At 39.2% G+C, this 21,910-nt stretch overlaps 1 protein-coding gene across 3 annotated transcripts in view; it reads right to left on the bottom strand.

Annotated features, from left to right (window-relative positions):
* Nucleotides 1-21,910, bottom strand: part of LOC132832342 (aryl hydrocarbon receptor repressor-like) — a 196,551-nt gene that overhangs the window by 173,493 nt on the left and 1,148 nt on the right. The gene's annotated exons all lie outside the window — the stretch shown is intronic.

The following is a 21,910-nucleotide window of genomic DNA, read 5'->3' as shown; positions in this document are numbered from 1 at the left end:
TTTCTCTCTCATATGCTGTAAAACCTGCTGAATTTCTTTAGCACCTTCCATTTTCATTTCATAGCTGATTATCTAGTCATTGTTGCTTGTAGAACTTAAGCTGGGTACTAATTAGCTGTCATGTTTCCTACATTAGTAACTGCAGGTATAGAAGAACTTTTGAGGTTTACATTTGCTGTAGAATGTCCTGAGGCTGTGAAAGGTACAATAAAGTGAAAGACTTTTCTTTGATATTATTCACAGTGCTTTTCAGGGAGCACGGCTTTCAGACAGCAAGAATCAGAGCAATAAAAATTAGCAGGAAGATGAGAAAAAGAGGCAATAAATGGTAAAAAGTCAACAAGCAAAAAAGTCAAAAGATAGAGAGAGAGACAGAGTCGGAGATAAGAAACTGAAAGTAATGAGATCGAGATACAAAGTAACCAAAACTGAAAGAAGACAATTACCTGATGAAGGAATTGCGCTTCGAAAGCTAGTGCTTCCAAATAAACCTGTTGGACTATAACCTGGTGTTATGTGATTTTTAATTTTGCACACCCCAGTCCAACACCTGCACCTCCAAATCATGAAAGAATCATCATATTGGACTTGCAACGATTACGGGTTTCTCTTCTCATAGATGGTGCCAGACCTGAATTTCTTCAGCAATTTCTGTTTTTATGTTAGTCATCAATATGCTGTCTGTCTTATTTGTCTGGTATGGCATGTATCCATGTTATGTAAATGTATCTGTTATTATATTTAGCCCTAAATATATCAGGGAATGCAACACACTTTTGCAGAGGATTTGCAGGTGGAGTTTAATTTAGATAAATGTGAGGTGTTGCATTTTGGTAAGATGAACCAGGGCAGGACTTACACAGTTAATCGTAGGGCCCTGGGGAGTGTTGTCAAACAAACAGACTTAGGGGTGCAGGTCCATAGTTCCTTAAAAAAGTTGTGTCACAGGTACACTGGGTTGTGAAGACGACATTTGGCATGTTTGTCTTTATTGGTCAGAGCATTCAGTACAACTGTTGGGATATGTTAAAGCTGAAAATGTGTTGCTGGTTAAAGCACAGCAGGTCAGGCAGCATCCAAGGAACAGGAAATTCGATGTTTCGGGCCAGACGGAATGATGAAGGGCTCTGGCCCGAAACGTCGAATTTCCTGTTCCTTGGAAGCTGCCTGACCTGCTGTGCTTTAACCAGCAACACATTTTCAGCTCTGATCTCCAGCATCTGTAGACCTCACGTTTTACTTGAATATGTTAAAGCTGCACAAGACATTGGTAAGGCCACATTTGGAGTACTGCATACAATTCTGGTCACCCTGCTATAGGAGAGATATTATTAAACGAGACAGGGCGCAGAAAACATTAACAAGGTTATTACCAAGACTGGAAGGTTTGAGTTACAGGGAGAGGCTGGATAGACTGGGATATTTCTTCCTGGAGTGTAGAAGGGGTGACTTTATATAGAGGTTTATAAAATCATGGAGGGCATAGATCAGGTGATGATTTGGAGGAGCCGGTGTGGGACTAGGGCGGACAAAGTTAAAAATCACAACGCCAGGTTATAGTGCAACTGTTTTTTTTGGGAGGCACTAGCTTTCAAAGAGCTGTTTCTTCATCAGGTGGTTGTTGTGCAGGACCATAATCTTATAATACTGCTTCACAATCACCTGAAGAAGCAGCACTTTGAAAGTTAGTGCTTCCAAATAAACCTGGACTATAACCTGGTGTTGTGAGATTTTTAACATAAATAAGGTGAATAGCCAAAGTTTTTTTTCTCAGGGTATAGCAGTCCAAAACTAGAGAGAATAGGTTTGAGGTTAGAGGGGAAAAAATATAAAAGGGACCTGAGGGGCAACCTTTTGACACAGAGGGTGGTGCATGTATGGAATGAGCTGCCAGGGGAAGTGGTAGAGGCTGGTACAGTTACAACATTTAAAAGACATGTGGACAGGAAAGGTTGAGAGGGATATGAGCAAATGCAAGTGAATAGGGCTAGTTCAATTTAGGAAACCTGGTCAGCATGGACATGTTGAGCCAAAGGGTCAGTTTCCATGCTGTATGACTCTGTTAATCAGTAACTCATCCTGCTTTGATGAATCACTGGAAAATCCAATGATTTCTATGGTCTTTGTCTGGCTGTCCATAAAAATATTTTTTTAATTTTAAGTCCATAAAAAAATCAGGTGAAAATCAAAGAATTTGGCGTGAGATGAAACAAAAATAATTCAGAACAGAGAGATGAGGATCATAGGATCATTAGACCATTTATCACCTTGAGCCCGTTTCTCCATTTAGACAGACCTGTACCCTGTCTCCACTCACCAACCTTCCTTCGATAATCCTTAATATCCATAGCCATCAATAATTACCATCAGATAGTTTAGACAGCAAACACAACAATAACTGGACATATTTCTAATTGTCATTTGGTAGTTTTGCTGAAGCTTTGGTCTTGCACTCAACAGGAGAATTTTCAAGAATTTTTGCTGCATGTGAGCAGTGTGCTGATTGATTAGCAAGTGGAGTCTCATTGGTAAGGATGTTACCATGGAGGATGTACCCTTTATGCTGATGGCCAGATATTATCCAGATTTTGCTTAGGGCAACTCAATCACATAGGTGGCAGCCATTTGCTTTTTCATTTCTCAGTACAATGCCCTAACAATGAACCTATTAGCAGCAAGCACAGGAGAGCGCCAGCTTCTGATTGGAGGAGCACCTCCTCACAGTTTCCTTTCATTCTATTTATAGTAGATGACTTACCTTTGATTGGTCACCTATGAATGAATGTTCTCAGACAATGAGAATCTTGCAGGCAGATTTGCCCATCATATATTTTGAGCTTGCTTTGCATTCAATATAGCTCCTTGCAGCTCACGTTTCCACCTAGCTTTAGATTATCAGCAAATGTGGATGACTGTCTCTTTATCCAGGATAGTGTTAAATAGACAAAACTTGAAAGCACTCTAAATGCAACATGAAAGAAAAATTGATGGTGATAGAAGCAAAAGCATATGGTTTCATGATTATTACGGAGATGGAGCTGTAGGGTGACCAAGTCTAGGAACCAAGTATGAGTGGATGTTTGACATTTAGGAAGGATAGGCAAAAAGGGAAAAAAAAAAAGTGATGGAAAGGTGCTGAAAATAAGGGATGGACTGTGTGTATTAGTGAGATAGACTATCTGATTTGAAGAGCAAGATCTAGACTCTTTTTGGATGAAGCTAAGAAATGACAATGGGCAGTAAACATGGCTAGGAGTGGTTTGTAGGTCACCAACAGTAGTGGTAATGTAGGGCATGGTAAAAATTAGGAAATTAAAGGTACGTGTATCAAAAGGAATGCAGAAAATCATGGGTGAATTCAATTAACGTAATAACTAGATAAATCGAATGACAACCAATGCTGTGGAAAAAGAATTCCATGAATGCGTTTGAGACAGTTTTCTGGAGCTATATTCTCGGTAACCAACAAGAGCACAGGCCAATTTAGATCATGTTATGTCATGAGAAAGAACTAATTAATAATCTTAGGACACAGAACATTACAGTGCAGTACAGGCCCTTCAACTCTCAATGCTGTGTTGACCAGTGAAAAGACTCTAAAGCCCATCTAACCTACACTATTCCATTTTCATCCATATGTTTATCCAATGACCATTTTAATACCCTTAACATTGGCAAGTCCACTACTGTTACAGGCAGGTTGTTGCAAAAAATCTTTTTGAAATAGTCAGCATAGTATCATAGATGTAATTCAATCTGAACCTAGAGTCTTAAATCTAAATAAAGGCTATTATGAATTGAATGAGGAGGACATTGACCTTTGTGAATTGGAAAAAAGTCATTAAAATGTTTCATGGTAGAAATATTCAACAGGTAAAGCATGAGAGCCATGGCAAACAAGGGAGATTAAATTACAAGACCAAATAAAACAATTACCAAAAACATTGCAAGCTTGGGGATCGGGACATTAGCAGAATTAAGAATGGAAGACCAAGAAATTGATAAAGGAAGAAGAATATGAATGTAAAATAGCAATAAACTTAAAAAATACATTGTACAAGTTGAGAAGTATATAAAAAGGAAAAAAAATAGCAAAGACAAATGTGAGTCAATTACATGCAGAAACAAGAGAATGTAAAACAGTAAACCTTGTGGCACAGTATTCGAGTCCCCAGACCAAAAGGTCTTGGTTCAAGTCCCACCTGCTCCAGAGGTGTGTAATTTTTTTGAACAGGTGAATCTAATAAAAATATTTAAAGTAGACTGCAGAACTGTCTGAGCTTGGAGTTGCCTATGCATAGTACTGTATTTTGGTGTTCAACAATAAATAGTGTTCCTATCCAGTCAAGCTTCCCGAGTTATTACAATTGGTAAAATAAAAGCATTTGAAAAATTAACAGGACTAAAACTTAATAAATCCCCAGGACCCAATGATTTTCACCTTAAAAAGTGTTGAAGGGGGTGCTATAGAGATTGTGATACACTAGTGATCATCTTTCAAAATTCTAATAATTCTGCTATATTGCCAATAGATTGGAAGGTTGCGACTGTAACTCATTGTTTAGGAAAGGAGCGAGAAAATAAACAGGAAACTACAGATCCGATAGTTTGATGTCAGAAGTAGAATAATTTTTAGAATCTATTATAATGGTTGAGATTTTTTTTAAAAATGGCTCTGATTGGACAGAGTCAACATAGATTTATACAGCAGAAATCATGGCGACAAACCTGAGAGTTTGTTATGAAGATGATGCAAGCAGAGTCAATGAGGGAGTACCAGTGGATATGGTGAATATGGATTTGCAGAAGACTTTTGATAAAGTCCCACATGGCAGAAACAGAATAAAACCCATGGGATTGGTTAACAGGTAAAAAGCAGAAAGTAGGAATACTTCGGTGAATTTCACTGCAACCAGCAGGCTATCATAAGGATCAATGCTTGGGCCCTGGCTCTTTGCAAGTTCCATTTAGAATATAGAAGCCAATTGTAATATTTATAATTTTGCATATAGTACAAAACTTGGTGGGAATGTGGGTTGTGAGGAAGATACAAAAAGACTTCAAACAGATTTAGATAGACTGAGTGAGTGGGCACAGCAGAGTGAATATAATGGGGATAAGTGTTGTGCTATCCACTTTGTAGGAAGAACAAAGATACGGGGCATTTCTTAAGTAGTGATAAATTGCAAACTTGGATATCCAAAAGGGACTGAACAATCCTTGTTCAGGCAGCCAACAGGTGCAGCAAGCAATCCGGAAGGCAAACTGTATGCAATCTTTGGGCACTGGAGTAAAGCACTCTGCTTCAGTTGTAGAAGAAAGTGGTGAGATTGGATCTGGAGTACTTTATGCAGTTCTGATCCTCTTGCCCAAGTATGCGCATACTCGCTTTAGAAGGAAAGGTTTGCCAGACTGCTCCCTGAAATGGCGGGAATGTCTTAGGAAGTGAAATCAAGGAAACTTCATTGGAATTTGAAGAATGGGAGGTAATGTGGGGTCTAGAGCCAAGGGGCACAGCCTTGGAATTAAATTTAGGACTTCAATAATAAGGAATTTCTTTACTAAGTGTGGCAAATCATTGGAATTCTCTACTGCACAGTGCTTGAGAAGTTCAGTTATTAAGTTCAAGATAGAGATTGATAGACTTCTAGTATTCAATGACATCAGCATATATTGGGATAACACAGGACTATTACTTTAAGATAGCTGATCTGATGATGACAAACTATGGAGCAGGCTTGAGGGGCTCAATGGCCTACTCCTGCTCTTACATTCTTACAAGATCAAAGAGATGCTTTGTGTTCAGTTACTGTACAAAAAGAATGATGAATTAGTACTGTAATTACACAAGCATTCATCCTCAAAAGAACCTGGAATGGCCAATGGAATTTTCTTCATATTAGCTCCACGCAAAATGAGTCAGTTTTTCCAAAGAGGAAAATCTGACTTAAAAAGGAAAGATGTCCCCTTCATTCCCTCACTTTGCCCTATCCTCTTGAAGTTGCTGACTTTGCTAAAGGACAGATGTTATGTGCACGTAAACAGAAAGACAGTGGGAATTCAGAGAATGAAATTCCCCAGTTAGTGTTGGTAAGCAATATGTTTTTAGCCTGAAATTTAACACAACATACTTAATGTAAAAAACTTTCAAACTGGAAGTCACTGGTATATATCAGACAGAGAAAAGAATCAGTGGTGTGGGTATTATAGAGACCATATCTTTTTGTGTTCTTCTGTCTTTGTGATGGTCAATACTTGGAAAAAGGGTTGTTTCTAAAAGCCAAGGTTTGTGGAAATTACTACACTTTTAAAAAATGGATCATTGATACTCATTGTAGATGCTGTTTACACTGTTGTTTGTTCAAGCAGGGAGTGAAGTGTACTAGAGACAAACTGAAGGCAGGGGATGTGTATGAAAGGAGATTTAACCAGCAACAAATAGCTGATTGGTTTGTGGAATGCTGGCCAATTGATGATGACAAGGGCCTTCAGCCTGTCAACAACTATGTGATTAGCTCCCAACAGGCTGAACAGCTTGCAGCTGTAAATGTTTCTTTAGAAGCTAATCGTCCAGAAAGGACAGAACGGTTCTTCATTGAACAAACTCTCAAGACTGACGAAAGTCAGTTTGTGCTGTAAGCTGCAGCTTTTCATCAATAAGTCACAGACTTTAAGTGTAACTAATCCTCCCTTCCTCCTGACAGCAAGATCGAGGAGCAGTAAGTCCTGATAAGCTAAAGAAGCGGTTTAGTGAACCCGATGTGAATTAACTCCACAAAGGCCAGTATTCCTTCAAGTCACCCTTTATTTACACATGCATAGTACTTGACACTGATCTGACTTCCTCGGAGCCAGCTGAGTGAGCAGAACCTCTGACATTCCTGTCAGCCAGATCTCCCTGACTGGACCAGGTTAACAGCCACAGTCAGGAAACTCATTCTAGGAGGTCCACCTGACTAACCTTGTTACAATCTTTATACTATGGACAGAGAACATTGAACTAGGTTCCCAGAGTTTCTCTCCACCAATAACACTCAACTTATAGTGCCTAAGTTTCTGTATAGGTGGAGTTTTAGAAAAGAATTAGAGTTTTAGCTAGTAGAGTTATGAGTCAATCGTTCATGATTGTTTATCTGTGATTAGAATCTACTTATGCATAATACATAGTAATTCATGGTAACCTGGATCTAAAAGACAGGTAAATGGAGGAATTTTGTGAACCTCTTATAAAACCTTTAACTTTTGTGACGACTCTGGAATATCCCTGGTTGTATTTTCAGCATGTTGTCCCAATGAGGTGTAACAGTATCTAACTAGGTGTGCCTTCTTTGGCTGGCTGTTGACTGACCAGTTTCAAAGAAATTACTAGCTGGAATAAAGAGAAGATCCATAAAGTGAAATCAAGAAGGTTGTAAAACTAGCATTGCAAGAGAAACAACAACTTGTATTTATATAGTGCCTTTAATGTAACAAAAGGTGCTTGCGAGGCATTACAAAATACAGTAAGAGTCATATCAGTTCATATTAGGACAGACGGATAAGCAGAAGAATAAGATGTAGACGAAGTCGTATGGAAGTAGACATAGTTGGGTGAAGGTGCAGATGTGCTTATAATGTCACTGCAAGAACAAATATGGAAGGGGATGGAATTGGTGGTGAGGAAAGAATTTGTGGCCTTGATCTAAAACAATAGTTTCAGACTAAAATTTCATCATTCTCTAGTCCACAGTACATAATATCAATTGCAGTAAAGCAGATCAAGGATTAAACTCATATCTATTAATCTATATGATTCAGTCTGAGACCAATCATGAAGTTTATTATTGAAGGTATTGAAGAAGATTCAAAACAAAATTGTTTTAAAGAAATGGAACAGAGCCAAAAAAAACCCAGAAGGAGGAAACAAATTTTAAAATAAACGTTTGTTTTTATTCAAGACAATGTTATGATTTTGTACACTGATACCTTTTGCTTTGTTCCGATGAATAACACAGGCAAGTAGTTTGGAACTTGCCCATCGTGTTTCACAAAGATGCAAGAAAAAATTGTATTCGTCTTCAAAAGAAAACAAATTACTTATTGATGACAAGAACGCAGTAAATCTGGTTAGCCAATAGTAAATACGTGACCATTTAGCAAGTGTTTCATTTTCAGAATTGGATTGATGGCTATACAGGTCAATGTACTGCCATCTATAGCATATAATTATGGTGAAATTTAAGTGACCTCTGATCATGTAGTAATTATGTGATGATTTCTGTGTGTCTGATAAATAAAGTCCAGTTTGTTGCCTGGGATAGGCAGCATAGGTTTTGAGGGGATTACATAGTTAATAATTCCAACTCATTACCAATGTGCTCCAAGAGGTATCCTATAATACTTCTACTTTATGGGCTTTGGTGTACAACTGAGTGGTGAGCCAGGAGGGTGTGTAATAATTCTGAGCAGGTTGATTAGAAAATATCTAGAAGTATTATATAGGAAGGATAGGGGAATGGGACTAATAAAGTTCACCATGTCAGTCCAGGCATTGTGAACTTACTGGTCCTTTCTGTGCTTTAAGATGCCATGATGCAATTTATCTCAAGCCAAAAAATATTAAAATATTAAAGAATAATGATCAAAATCAATAAGAAATCCATTTGTTTCCAGATGTTATTCGCTCTATGACCATGAAATAATATCTGAATAGACCACTATTTAAAAATATACATAAATTGAGAAAGTAGAAGTTTGGCATTGCTGTGTTGTAGAGAACATACTGGTGTGTTTTGTGTCTTGTTCTATGCAGCTTGAAAGTCAGGCATTAAACTGTGCAGTGTTCACTTATATGTTATAAAGGTTATTTTAACTTTGAGAAGATGGGTTTGATTCTTTTAATGCAGGAAGGTGGAATTGGGACCTTTCTATCGAAAACTACCTAAAAACTGCCTTTGGATTCTTAAGGTACAGATTGTCACAGATCTGAGAAGGTAAAGTTGAAATCAGACCTCCAGAAACCCTGCAAGCAAAGATAGGTCTCATTCACACCCATAGAGAATGTAAAAACATTCCAAAAAGAATAACTTCTAACTCAAGACTTAGGTGCAATTGACCAGTTAATGAATTGAGGATCCTCTATCACACTGTAGTTTGCAACAATGTGATATCATCATCAAAAAAAACCAGAACTATTAGCAACTCACTTCATTCCAACCTTTGATTTGGACTCTTGATCCACAAATGTTCTTTTTGCCTGATGACATTCTCTGGTGTTTGTCAAGTTTGGAACTAATCATTCTGGGAAGATCATAGGGTAGCAAGTGGTTGAGGATGCAAGAGGAAGAAATAGGAGGACAGTGGTTGTGTGAGGTGTCAAGCATGAAGCCTGTTGATTACATTTTTACATTCAGTTTCACTCACGACTTTATTTTTCTATATATGTAGTCAATTGATCAATATTCTCTCTCTGACTTTGCAATGATTGTGATAAGTAAAGTGCAGATTTAGAGTCTAAACAGAACACATTTTGAATTTATTGGTCTTGGAAATGTCAATGGCCCATTAGCCTACAACCAAAGGCAAACAAACAATAGACCCTTCCTTGCTTCATTTCAAAGTAGTTTGGCCCACTTTCATAATAATGCCTCATTGTTCCAGCTACCCACACCAGAAGCAATGGGTTGTGTGCTTCTATCCTATCAAGTTTGTCAACCATTTAAATACCTCAGCTGGAAGGCTCCTCAGCATTCTAGACAAAGAAATGGAAGGCTAGTTTATGCAGCACATATAATCCCATTCACTGAAATGAACGAACAAAAAACAATTGTTTGAACATAGAGTATTGCTAAAAAAAAACACTTTGCTCTGATTAATGCTGCACAAAATATTTCAACAATTTGCACCCATGTAAAAGGACACTTCATACGAATTGAAAATGCTGATTGGTTGACAAGTTGAGTCACTGGTAGAGGCATTGACATGAAGAAAGCCATTAACCAGTTCTCCTTGTTTCATGATCACATAAGCATCTCATTCATTTCGTGAAGAGATGCAATCAGTCAACTTCCCATATAATGTATTCTTGCCATCAAGGCAAAAAGGAGCAAATTCACGGAGTAAGAGTCCAAACCACAAAGGGTGACGTGAGTAATAGCAACTGGACCTCACATTTATTTTGCCTGATGCACCTCTTTCAGACATTTAAAAAATAAAATAAGATGGTAAAAGAAAAGCATTCAACTACTATGATAGAACAAACAAGGAAAATGGACACTAAAATCAATCTGACTTTTTAATAGTTTAAATTCAAGACTGGATAATATGATCATGTTTTTCTTTAACACATCTGGTTTTTTTGCTGTTCAAAGTCACTTAAAGAATCTTTAAACCACATCTGATTACAACAGGGACATTAATGAAAGAGCAAAAACAATTTGTGCTGAATAATGCAGAACATGCACAAGTACAAAAGAAACTTAATGCAAATGATTAATGTTGCAGCCAGTATTTAATTCTGCTGTTCTCATTAACCATTACTAGAAGTCAGCCCATTTCATACACTAACATAAATGACTCTTCTTAGAAAGGGAGAGCATCAACCTTTCTTTGCATTCAAGAATCAGCTGATAAAAATTGGGGAATGCTTTGATATGAGTGATTGTGTTAGTCGATTAATCACAGACCAAAAACAAAACTCATTAAGAAATTTGCTCAAACCCGGGATCTCCCAACATACTTTTAGCCAATGAAATGTAGAAATTACTTCAAAACAAAAAGATAGAAAATACAACCATCAATTTACAATATACATTATTGTCCCCAAATCAGCAAATAATTTCTCTTAGGTATATTGCTCAAGGGATAAATGATTGCCAGGACAACTCAGACAAATCTCTGCTTCACCTCAAAATAATTGCATGGGATTCTTTTCCCCAATCCAAGAGAGTAGATGCAGCCTCACTCTAAAATTCTTCTGAAATACAACAGAGTGCACCTCAAATATTTAGAGATAACATTCAAATTCAGTGGAGAACTCTCTACTAAACGGGTCAAAACTGGCACAGGTGTAAGTCATTGAGTTCCTTAAGCCAGTTGACTCTTAAATGGAGTTGAGATTCAAATCCACTAATCTACCTTATGAAGTAGAAATCTCAATTCTGAAAGGACCGTTTGCCTCCTACATCCTTTCTAGGGACAATAGGCTTCTGATGCCCACTGCTCTTTATGAAAAAAGTGCTTCTTTATCTCATTCTCAAGTTCTTTGGTTATTATTTTAAAATGTGTGCTCTATCAGAAAAGTGTTGGCTTTCAGTATCTTTCCAATGAAGTTTCCAAGATTTCAGGGCACAATCCTGTGATTACTAGCATCAAGATGATACTACAAGTGAGTAACTTTGGGTCATTGGTTGGTCAAAGCTCTCCTTAAATCATCATCTCCTCACTACATGAGACCAGGAGCAGGGCTTAAAGTGCAAAGACAAAGCAGGACAATCATTTTAGCACCCCCCAGCCAACTTTAAAAATCTGAGAAATGAGAAGTGGGGCTGAAGGCAGAGAAAACAGTGACAGACTTACCACCTCCAATGGTGGATCTAATTGGTTAGCTAACAGGAAAGAATAAACATAAATGGATAATTTCATGTTGGTAATATGTAAGAAGTGACGTGTCACAAGAATCAATGCTGCAGCTTCAACTCTTTACAAATCTGTATAAATAACTTGGATGAAGGGACCAAATGTATTGTTGTTAAATGTGTGAATGACTAATTTCTTGCATTTTTTTTTGTTTGCAGGGAAAGCATTAAGGAATCTGCAAAAGAAAATAGCTAATTTAGGTAAGTGGGCAAAAATTGGAATATAATGTAAGAACTTGTGAAGTTGTCCACTCTAGCAAGAAGAATACCAAAACTTCATATTATTTAAATGGAAAAGACCTGCAAAACACTTGATGTAGAGAGGTATCTGATTGTCCTGGTAAATGAACCACAAAATCAGTATGCAGGTACAACAACTGTTTAGAAAGGGACAAATTGAATATAGTCATTTATTGTAAGGGGAATGTAATCCAGAAGTAGGCTACATTTGTACAAGGCTTTATGTGAAATATTGCAGGCAGTTTTGGATATCTTATTTAAAGAAGGAATGTAATTGTATTCAATTAAGTTCAAGGATATTGTTTGGATTAACTCTTGCTATAGAAGGTGACCTTGTTAGGAAATGATTTGGAGATGCCGGCTTAACAGAATCAATTTTTCAATGTATAATTTCAGTTACATCACACTGCAAAGTTTTGCTATAAATTCTGTGTTACGATCGAACCCTCCACAATCACCTGATGAAGGAGCGTCGCTTGGAAACTAGTGTGTTTCCAATTAAACCTGTTGGATTATAACCTGGTGTTGTGTGATTTTTAAACTTTGTTAGGAATGGTTGGTCTTGCATCCATATGAATGCGGAAGAACGAGAGTTGATCTCATTGAAATAAAATCTTGAGGGAGCTTGCCAGGATGGAATGCCGAAAGGATGATTCCCTTGTGGAAGAGACTAGATTGAGGGAACACAATTTAAAAATAAAAAGGAGTCTCCTATTTAAGATAGGGATGAGGAGGATTTTACTTCCATCTCAGGTGCTCAAGAATACTTTAAAAATCTTTTCTCCAGAGACCAGTGGAGGCAGTGTCATTGAATATTTTTAAGACTGAGGGAGCTTGACTCCAATTTTAGTAAAGAATCGGAGGGTTGACAGGAAAGTGGAGTTGAGGACACAACAGCCATGATCTTATCAAATATTTGAACAGCCTTGAGGGACTGAAAGGTCCACTAATTCATATTTGTATTGCTACATAATATGACAGCATATAACAATGCTATAATAGATAGTGCATAATATGACAACTATCCAGGTTTTGATCTTTGCTTCTGAGCATTTAATCTTTGTCAACAATGATATTCATCAAGTCAAATGAAAATGATTCTGCCATAAAGCAGGAGCTGACCAATGGCCCGGAAATAATCCTAATAGTGAAACACGGATGCAGGAATGCTGATATCTGACATTATTATAGGAAATCCGAGTAAAGAACCATCTGATATTCATTTAAGTTTAGATCATTGGGCCCTCTTCAGGCAGAGTTGGGTTCAGTCATGAGGAAAAAAAACTATAAGCGAGAAATTGAAGCATTTGTGGAACAAAAAAAAAGCAACCATTTTCTTTTAGATATCACACTTGATTTTATCGTGCTAACACCAACGGAGACCTACCTCAGAATCTATCAATTTAAAATCAGATTGGTTGTGGGACAATATTGAACAGGTCATGAGAGAGCACCTTTTTGTTTTTCTTTAGAAAGATCTCAAGGAACTTGTAGAGGGCAGCATCTGAGGGTAGCTCGGTAGCAAGGACGAAGTGGTGCATGACAGCAAATATCATTGGATGACTCAAGGGATGCAAAACAGCAAGTGCTATGAGGCCCGTGAGAGTCATGCTTACTGTATAAGAGAGATAGAATAAGTAAATACTCTATAAAGAAAACGTCTCTATCATAATAGGGACAGATAACGATAAGAATAATATATAAACAAGCTTTGCACGCAAGTATCAATTGCAATGTTGTATAAAAAGCCAAGTCTACTCACAGTAAATCTTACTTCAGCTTGAAGGTGTACTAAGAAGTATTTTCAATAAAGATAACCTTTAAAGCTCCTGCCCGGTCTGTCTCGTTCCCGTTTGCCAGTCTTGGAAACAACTCCCCCCAACATTACCCGAGAATACAGACAAGGTTCACTTTGTGCACCATCCAAACACTAACACCTCCAACAGCACAAAGATGGCATTAATGGAGTGAAGTGACAACATAGATTTTGTGCTCACTATTTCTGGGAAGGAACTTCAGCTGAGGGTCACCTGATCCATGAACATACAAAACAAGGAGGAGGCCACTGGGCCCCTTGAGCCTGCATTGTCATTCAATAAGATTATGGTTGATCTGATTTCTACACATTCCTAATTACCCTGATCTTTTAAGCCCTTGCTAATCAAAAATCTGTCTACTTGTCAAAAATATTCAAGGGTTCTGCTTCCACGGCCTTTTGAAGAGAGTTCCAAAGACTTACAACTTCTAGAAAAATGCAATCCTCTTTATCTCAGCTTTAAATGGGCAACCAATGCATTGTGTAAACTTTCTCTGAACTGCAACTTTTGATGCATCCCTCCGTAAAGGAGACCACCACTCTCACCAATGCTAGACACAACTGAAGGACCATCCTACTTTTGTATTCAATTCCTGTTGCAATAAACAACATTTGACGAACTTTCCTAATTGCTTTCTATTATGCACAGGAACCAGATTCTTTTGCTGCTCAGTGCTGTGCAATCTCTCTCCATTAAGGTTCTTGTATATTATTCTAGCCAAAATGGGTAAGTGCAAATTCTGTTCCAAGTACCCATATATTTGTCCACTCACTTAACTAATCTATATTTCTTTGTGCACAGCTTATGTTTTCTTCATAATTTACTTTCCTGAATATGTCTCCATGCTCATCAAATTTAGCAACTATAGAGTCAGATATATAGCATGGAAACAGTCCCTTTGGTCCAACTAGTTCATGCTGATCACATATGCTAACCTACTCTAGTCCCATTTGCTAGCAGCTGGCCCATATCTCTCTAAACCCATCCTATTCATCTATCCATCAGATGCTTTTAAAATGTTGTCATTGTACCAGCCTCCACCACTTCCTCTGGTAGCTCATTCCATACACACACCATCCTCTGCGTGAAAAAGTTCCCCCTTAAGTCCCTTTTAATTCCTTCCTGTCTCACCTTAAACCTATGCCCTCTAGTTCTGGACTCCCCCACCACAGGAAAAAGACTTTATCTATTTACCTTATCCATCCCTCATGATTTTATAAACCTCTATATGGTCATTCCTCAGTCTCCAGTTATGTAATTTGTAAAATGTTCAGGTCCAAGCCAGTTTTCCCATTGTTTTCTGGCCGTGTGCCTGTGTGCGTTTGTAGTATGCCAACACTGATAACTGTTCACAGAACCTTGGAGGTTGCAAGACCGCACAGCTAGGCAGCTTGGAGGGAACATTGATACCTGCACTGTCCTGGGTGGCATCCACGCATTACAACTTGCCAACCAGAATATTACTCATTTTGCTTACTGTTGTTTTCTGTTAGCTTCTCAATATTCCATCTGTGCCAATATGTTACCCCCACGCCATGTTCTTTTATGTTCTGCAATAATATTTGCTAGGGCACTTTATTAAAAATGGGAGAAAGTGAGGACTGCAGATGCTGGAGATCAGAGCTTAAAAATGTGTTGCTAGAAAAGCGCAGCAGGTCAGGCAGCAAAGGAGCAGAAGAATCGACGTTTCGGGCATAAGCCCTTCTTCAGGATTCCTGAAGAAGGGCTTATGCCCGAAACGTCGATTCTCCTGCTCCTTTGATGCTACCTGACATGCTGTGCTTTTCCAGCAACACATTTTTAAGCATTTTATTAAAAATGCCTTTTGAAAGTAAGAGTATATTACATCCACCTAATCCCCTTTATCACACAGCATACGGTACTTGTTCAAAGTACTCCAGAACATTGATTAAACACTATTTTCTTTTCACAGAACTGTGTTGACCCTACTTGAATTTTTCTGAAGACCCTGGTATGAAGTCTTTAATAATAGCTTCCTATAACAGATTGTTACATGCACTATTTTACAACCTAATGAAACTTTTCCAAAATCTAGAGAGTTTTGAAAAACTAAAACCACCTAACTCACTAGCCACTAAATGACCTTAGGAGGAAATATGTTAAAATCAGAAGCTCCAGTAATTTGCTTAGTACCACTTCCTTGGTGATTGTGCTCTTCTTGAGCTCCTTCCTTCCAGTTTCTGATTAACAACTATTTCTGGAAGATTGTTTACATCCTGTATAGTGAATGCAAAAGGCTTGTGCCATTTATCCACCATCTCCTTATTTTCCATAATTCCCCAGTCTATTTTCTATAGGACCAATGTTTGCTTTAATTAATGCTTTTAAAAGATTATGAAAACTCTTATCAATTCATTTTATACTTCTAGGTAGCTTTCTCTTGCATTATAATTTTTACACTCATGATTACATTTTGTAGTCTTTTAATATTCTGTACAATCTTCTGTCCCACAACTGATCTTTACATAATTAAATAGTTTTATTTTAAGCTTCTTCCTTTATCAGAAAATAAAGTGTATTTTGAAACACCCTTAAAACGTCTGTAATGCTTCTCTATTGACTTATCATTTAACCTAATTTGCCAGTTCATTTTAGTTGGCTCTGCTTTCATACCCTTTAATGTTCCAGTCTTGGTCCACTCTTCCCTCCCTGAAACTAAAATTAAATTTCAATCATATTAAAAAAAGGTGGCTGCTAACTATTGATGCCTTCACTGAGATCATAGACTAATCCCATCTCATTGCACAATATCAGCTCCCACAAACTAGTAGCACTTAATGTCTGGTTGGCTACAGAACATGCTGTTGTTTGTGGCATATTTTCTTACAAATCAATGAACTACTCATCCATTTCACATTTGCCTCATTTTCCTACTGTATATGCAGATTAAAATCTATGATTATCATTGTACCTTTCTGACAAACTCCAGTTATTTCTTCTATTGTACTCTACCAACATGGTTACTACTAGAGAGTCCATATACGATTCTCACACGTACGATTTTGTTTGGATCATTTCTCATTTCCACCCAAACTGTTTCCATATCCTTATATCCTGAACATAGATCTTCTCTCTGGGTTGTGCTAATACCATCATTTAACAGAACCATCCCTCAAAAGCAAGCGTTATCCACTGCTGATACCTTTCATGCTCTAGCTTTTACAGATGATACAATTCCATAGCATTTTGTAAGTGTGTCCTCAGTAAACACAACTAACTATGCGGTCAGTTTCTTCAATTTATGCTCCTAGTACAGAGGCTTTGACAAAAAAAAAGTTCAGTCTCAGATGCTGCAAGAACAAATATGCTGTAACCCAGGAGTTTTTATTCATTTAAGAAAGTGTAATGTCACAGACTCCTGGTGAGAGAATGGTTGCACAACAGATACATTCAACTGGAACATTTACTAGTTAAAAATAATTCTCTAATGTAGAGTTGATCGCTGGAAGAGACAGAGAGAGAGAGAGACAGAGAGAGAGAGAGAGAGAGAGAGACAGAGACAGAGAGAGAGAGAGACAGAGAGAGAGAGAGAGACAGAGACAGAGAGAGAGAGAGACAGAGAGACACAGAGAAAAATCACATTGTGTTGTGCTAGTTGACACATTTACTTGTGCAGTTTCAGATTTCAGAGTGCAGGGTTTTATAGACGGCTATATAACTGTGCAGAGTTCAAAATGTATAAAATCAATGGAGTATTAAAAGTTAGAATAAATCTTTCAAAATACAAGTCAATAATTTTTTTTTAAGTTGGACTGGGCAGAGCTAGCAGGTCTATAACACAGATAGACAGACCCTCATCCAGGTCAATGGAGAGGGCTGTATACTTCTCCCCTGTCCCATTTATTTTTTCCAAATAAATCTCATGTTTAGATGGAATGGTTTATATGATAAAAGCAGTCCAAACAAGGAGCATTTGGGTAAGTACCTTAAATATATAAACAGCACGTTCTTATAAAGAACAGTTCGTTAGAAAACAGGATAATAACTAAAGATCATAAAATTGTCAAATGAATACCCACACAGAATGAAGGAAAACAGATGGATTAAAATGCTGAAACTTGCTAACCTTGTAGGTTTCAAATACTTTGGGGAAAAAAAAGTTTTAAAAAAAAGGAGAGAACATGTGGACTGTGTGAAAATACAGGGATAATGCACTGAGCTTGACCAGTTCTGACAAGGGGTCAGCAGAATGGGGTGGAGGGGGTGCATCATCTGAGGGTCTATCTCTAGCAAAAGCAAAAAAATGAGTATTGTTGTTTTCTTACTTGTGGTATTATCACTCAAAGATTATATATGTCAAAACTTGGGTTGTCAGCAGACACTGCCAAAAGATTATTCACAACCAAACTGCTCTCAGTCTCAATACACAGCAACACAGTGAACTGAATGCTGAAGTCTCATCTGACAACAGAAATGGTCAGTAAGAGCTCAAAGATCATGAGCATAGACTTGAACTCTGACTGCAACTGAACCTGTCCGAGCAACGTGATGGTTGGCAAAGAGATTCAATCTCCTACTCAAATGTACTTGACTGGAGTGAAATGGTTCTGCTGGAGTAGACAACCTGATTTACAAGTAGCTTTAAGAATCTCCCCCTCCCCCAAAAGGTGAGGGGTGAAATTGTGGACAAAAGGACAAACTCTCCTCCTTTGAATGGAGAAAGTTACAATCTAGCCCTACCTGTTGAAGGGCTTGGGGCCAACTTTGACTTCAGACCTCACTTTACCTCACTCTCTTAGTTCAATTTCAAGTTTTGGCTGTTTGCTCATGAGGTATGGGTGTGGGGCAATGAGCTGAAGGGCACAAAATTAGCTCTGTTGGATGCCTAGGACTGATACTTTACTGTTATCAACAACATGCATTTATCTAATACACACGGTAAAAAATTTCAGAAGGAGGAACCAGACAAGGAAAGACACTTTAATATTGTTTGTCTTGGCTCAAGAACCTCAAGCATGGGAAGACAATCTTGGGACAAGGGAAAGGTGGGTGCATGTTAATCATTCAGGAGAAATTTCTTTGCGTAAAAATGGTTACACACCTTTGGGATTCTCTATCCATGGGGATTGTGGTGTTCTATTGTTGATTGCATAGAAGATTGGAAAATAGAGATTTTTGATCTCCCTGGGAATCAAAGGATATGAATAGTGGGCAGAAAGGGGAAGTTCAAGCTGATGATAGTCGGAGTTTAATTTAGATAAATGTGAGGTGCTGCATTTTGGGAAGACAAATCAGGGCAGGACTTATTCACTTAATTGTAAAAGGTCCTGGGAAGCATTGCTGAACAAAGAGACAAGTTCATAGTTCCTTGAAAATGGAGTCGCAAGTAGATAGGATAGTGAAGGCAGCATTTGGTATGCTTACCTTTATTGGTCAGTGAATTGAGCATAGGAGTTCAGAGGTCATGTTGGTTCGTACAGAACATGGGTTAAAAAAAATGTGGTGCTGGAAAGACATAGCAGGCCAGGCAGTGTCCGAGGAGAAGAATCGATGTTTCAGACATAAGACCTTCTTCTGGAATGAGGCTGGTGTGCCAAGCGGGCTGAGATAAAAGGTGGCGGTGGGGGGGGGGCGCGGTGAAGGGAGGGAATTTGGGGGATAGGGCACTGGGAATACGATAGGTGAAAGGAGGCGAGGGCGATTGGGGAGGAAAAAAAGGAAGGAGAGAACAAAAGAGGAAGGAGGGAAAAAAAGAGGAAGGAGGGAAAAAAGAGGAAGGAGGGAAAAAAAAAGAGGAAGGAGGGAAAAAAAGAGGAAGGGAAAAGGAAAGGATTTAACCACCGGGCGGTTGAATTGGTTGTTGCGGGTGACCCAGAAACATTCTGCAAGTAGGCGACCTGTCCCCCCAATGTAGAGGAGACCACATCGGGTGCAGCGGATACAATAAATGCTGTGTGGAGGCGGAGATGAATTTGTGACATATATAGAAGGATCCATTGGGGCCTTGGAGGGAGGCGAGGGCACAAGTTTTGCATTTCTTGCGGTTGCAGGGGAAGGTGCCGGGAGTGGAGGTTGGGTTGGTGGGGAGTGTGGACCTGATGAGGGAGTCGCGGAGGGAGTGGTCTCTCCTAAACGCTTATAGGGGTGGGGATATATTACAGACAGGCCCCACCACCAGGGATATATTTCCCTCCCCACCCCTATTTGAATTTGTGTCAGATATGGAAGGATCCCTTGGGGCCTTTGGAGGGAAGTGAGAGGGGTGGGGAAGGTGTGATTTTCCCCCCAGACGTGATCGACGATGCTCTCCACCGCATCTCCTCCGCCCTTGAGTCCCACCCCTCCAATCGCCACCAGGACAGAACCCCACTGGTCCCACCCCACCAACCTTCAAATACATCACATCATCCGTCGTCATTTCCGCCACCTCCAAACAGGCCCCACCACCAGGGATATATTTCCCTCCTCTCCAGTGTTCCGAAAAGACCACTCTCTCCATGACTCCCTTGTCAGGTCCACACCCCCCACCAACTCAACCTCCACTCCCGGCACCTTTCCCTGCAACCTCAAGAAATGCAAAACTTGCGCCCACACCTCCCCCCTCACTTCTCTCCAAGGCCCAAGGGATCCTTCCATATTTGCCACAAATTCACCTGCACCTCCACACACATCATTTACTGCATCTGCTGCACCCGATGTGGCCTCCTCTATATTGGGGGGACAGGCCGCCTACTTGCAGAACGTTTCAGAGAACACCTCTGGGACACCAGGACCAACCAGCACGTGGTTCAACACTTCAACTCGCCCTCCCCCTCCCATTCCACCAAGGACATGCAGGTCCTTGGACGCCTCCATCGCCAGACCATAGTAACACGGCGGCTGGAGGAAGAGCGCCTCATCTTCTGCCTAGGAACCCTCCAACCATAAGGGATGAACTCAGATTTCTCCAGTTTCCTCATTTCCTCTCCCCCCACCTTGTCTCAGTCCCAACCCTCAAACTCAGCACCACCTTACTAACCTGCAATCTTCCTGACCTCTCCGCCCCCACCCAGGCCTATCACCCTCACCTTAACCACCTTTCAACTATCGCATTTATAACGTCCCTCCCCCAAGTCCCTCCTTCCTACCTTTTATCTTCGCCTGAATGGCACACTTTCCTCATTCCTGAAGAAGGGCTCATGCCCGAACCGTCGATTCTCCTGCTCCTTGGATGCTGCCTGACCTGCTGCACTTTTCTAGCAATACATTTTCAGCTGATCTCCAGCATCTGCAGTCCTCACTTTCTCCTAGAATATGGGGGCTCATTACTCAATAGGAGCAACTCCTGCATCACTGAACTCTATCGCCAATATTTATTGTTTCTGAAATCAAATATTGAATTGGAGCCAGATGATTGTCAAAATAATACTCCAATTAAGGCAGTATATTTCAAGTGCACAGGCTCCATGCACATGCCCAAAATGTGACAGATTTTATGAAACAACAGCTGCACAACCACAATATAAACAAATAGCACCCTTGTGTTTAAAATATAATTGAATATACATAATGATAAAAAGCATGCTGCATACGAACATCTTAAAACTAATGATGGGATCATGGATTTAATTGTTGCAAATAAGGATTTAGCAGAAAGAATATTGAGAATCATTTCTGATCCAAGTACCTGAAATTAATAACCTGAAGAAATATTTTATAATTCAAATCTCCAAATTGCATGTACAATTCTGACTGCTGCAAGCAATTACAAAGAAGTAGTGCATGTTCGTCAAATAAATCAGCTGCGATTTGAAGAATCCTATTGCAAAGGAATAACAGTGGCGCAGTGGTAAGCACTGCTGTCTCACAGCACCAGGGACCCGGCTTTGCGTCCATCCTCAGGTGTCTGCCTGTGTGGAATTTGCACATTCTCCCTGAGTCTTCGTGGGTTTCCTCTGGGAGCTTTGGTTTCCTCCCACAGTCCAAATATATGCAGGTTAGGTGAATTGGCCATGCTAAATTACCTATGGTGTGAAGGTTGGATGGATTAGCCATGGGAAATGCAGGGTCACAGGGATAATGTAGGGGAGTGGGTCTGGGTGAGTTTCTAGGGAAAGAAACTGACATTGTTATGGACTGCTTTACAAGTGTACACCTTATGGAGTGTAAAATTTACAAAAACTTTTTTTAAGAAACTTCACTAATGCGGATTTTACAAAGAGTCTGTTTACAAACAAAATGCAACATCTAATGTCATTCATGCTAAACACATCTGTATATTCAATAGTGAAATGTACA

This window comes from Hemiscyllium ocellatum, chromosome 34 (assembly GCF_020745735.1).
Source record: "Hemiscyllium ocellatum isolate sHemOce1 chromosome 34, sHemOce1.pat.X.cur, whole genome shotgun sequence".
Classification (NCBI taxonomy): Eukaryota; Metazoa; Chordata; class Chondrichthyes; order Orectolobiformes; family Hemiscylliidae; genus Hemiscyllium; species Hemiscyllium ocellatum.
The sequence above is the reverse complement of the archived record's forward strand: the minus strand, read 5'-3'. Positions and strand labels throughout refer to the sequence as shown.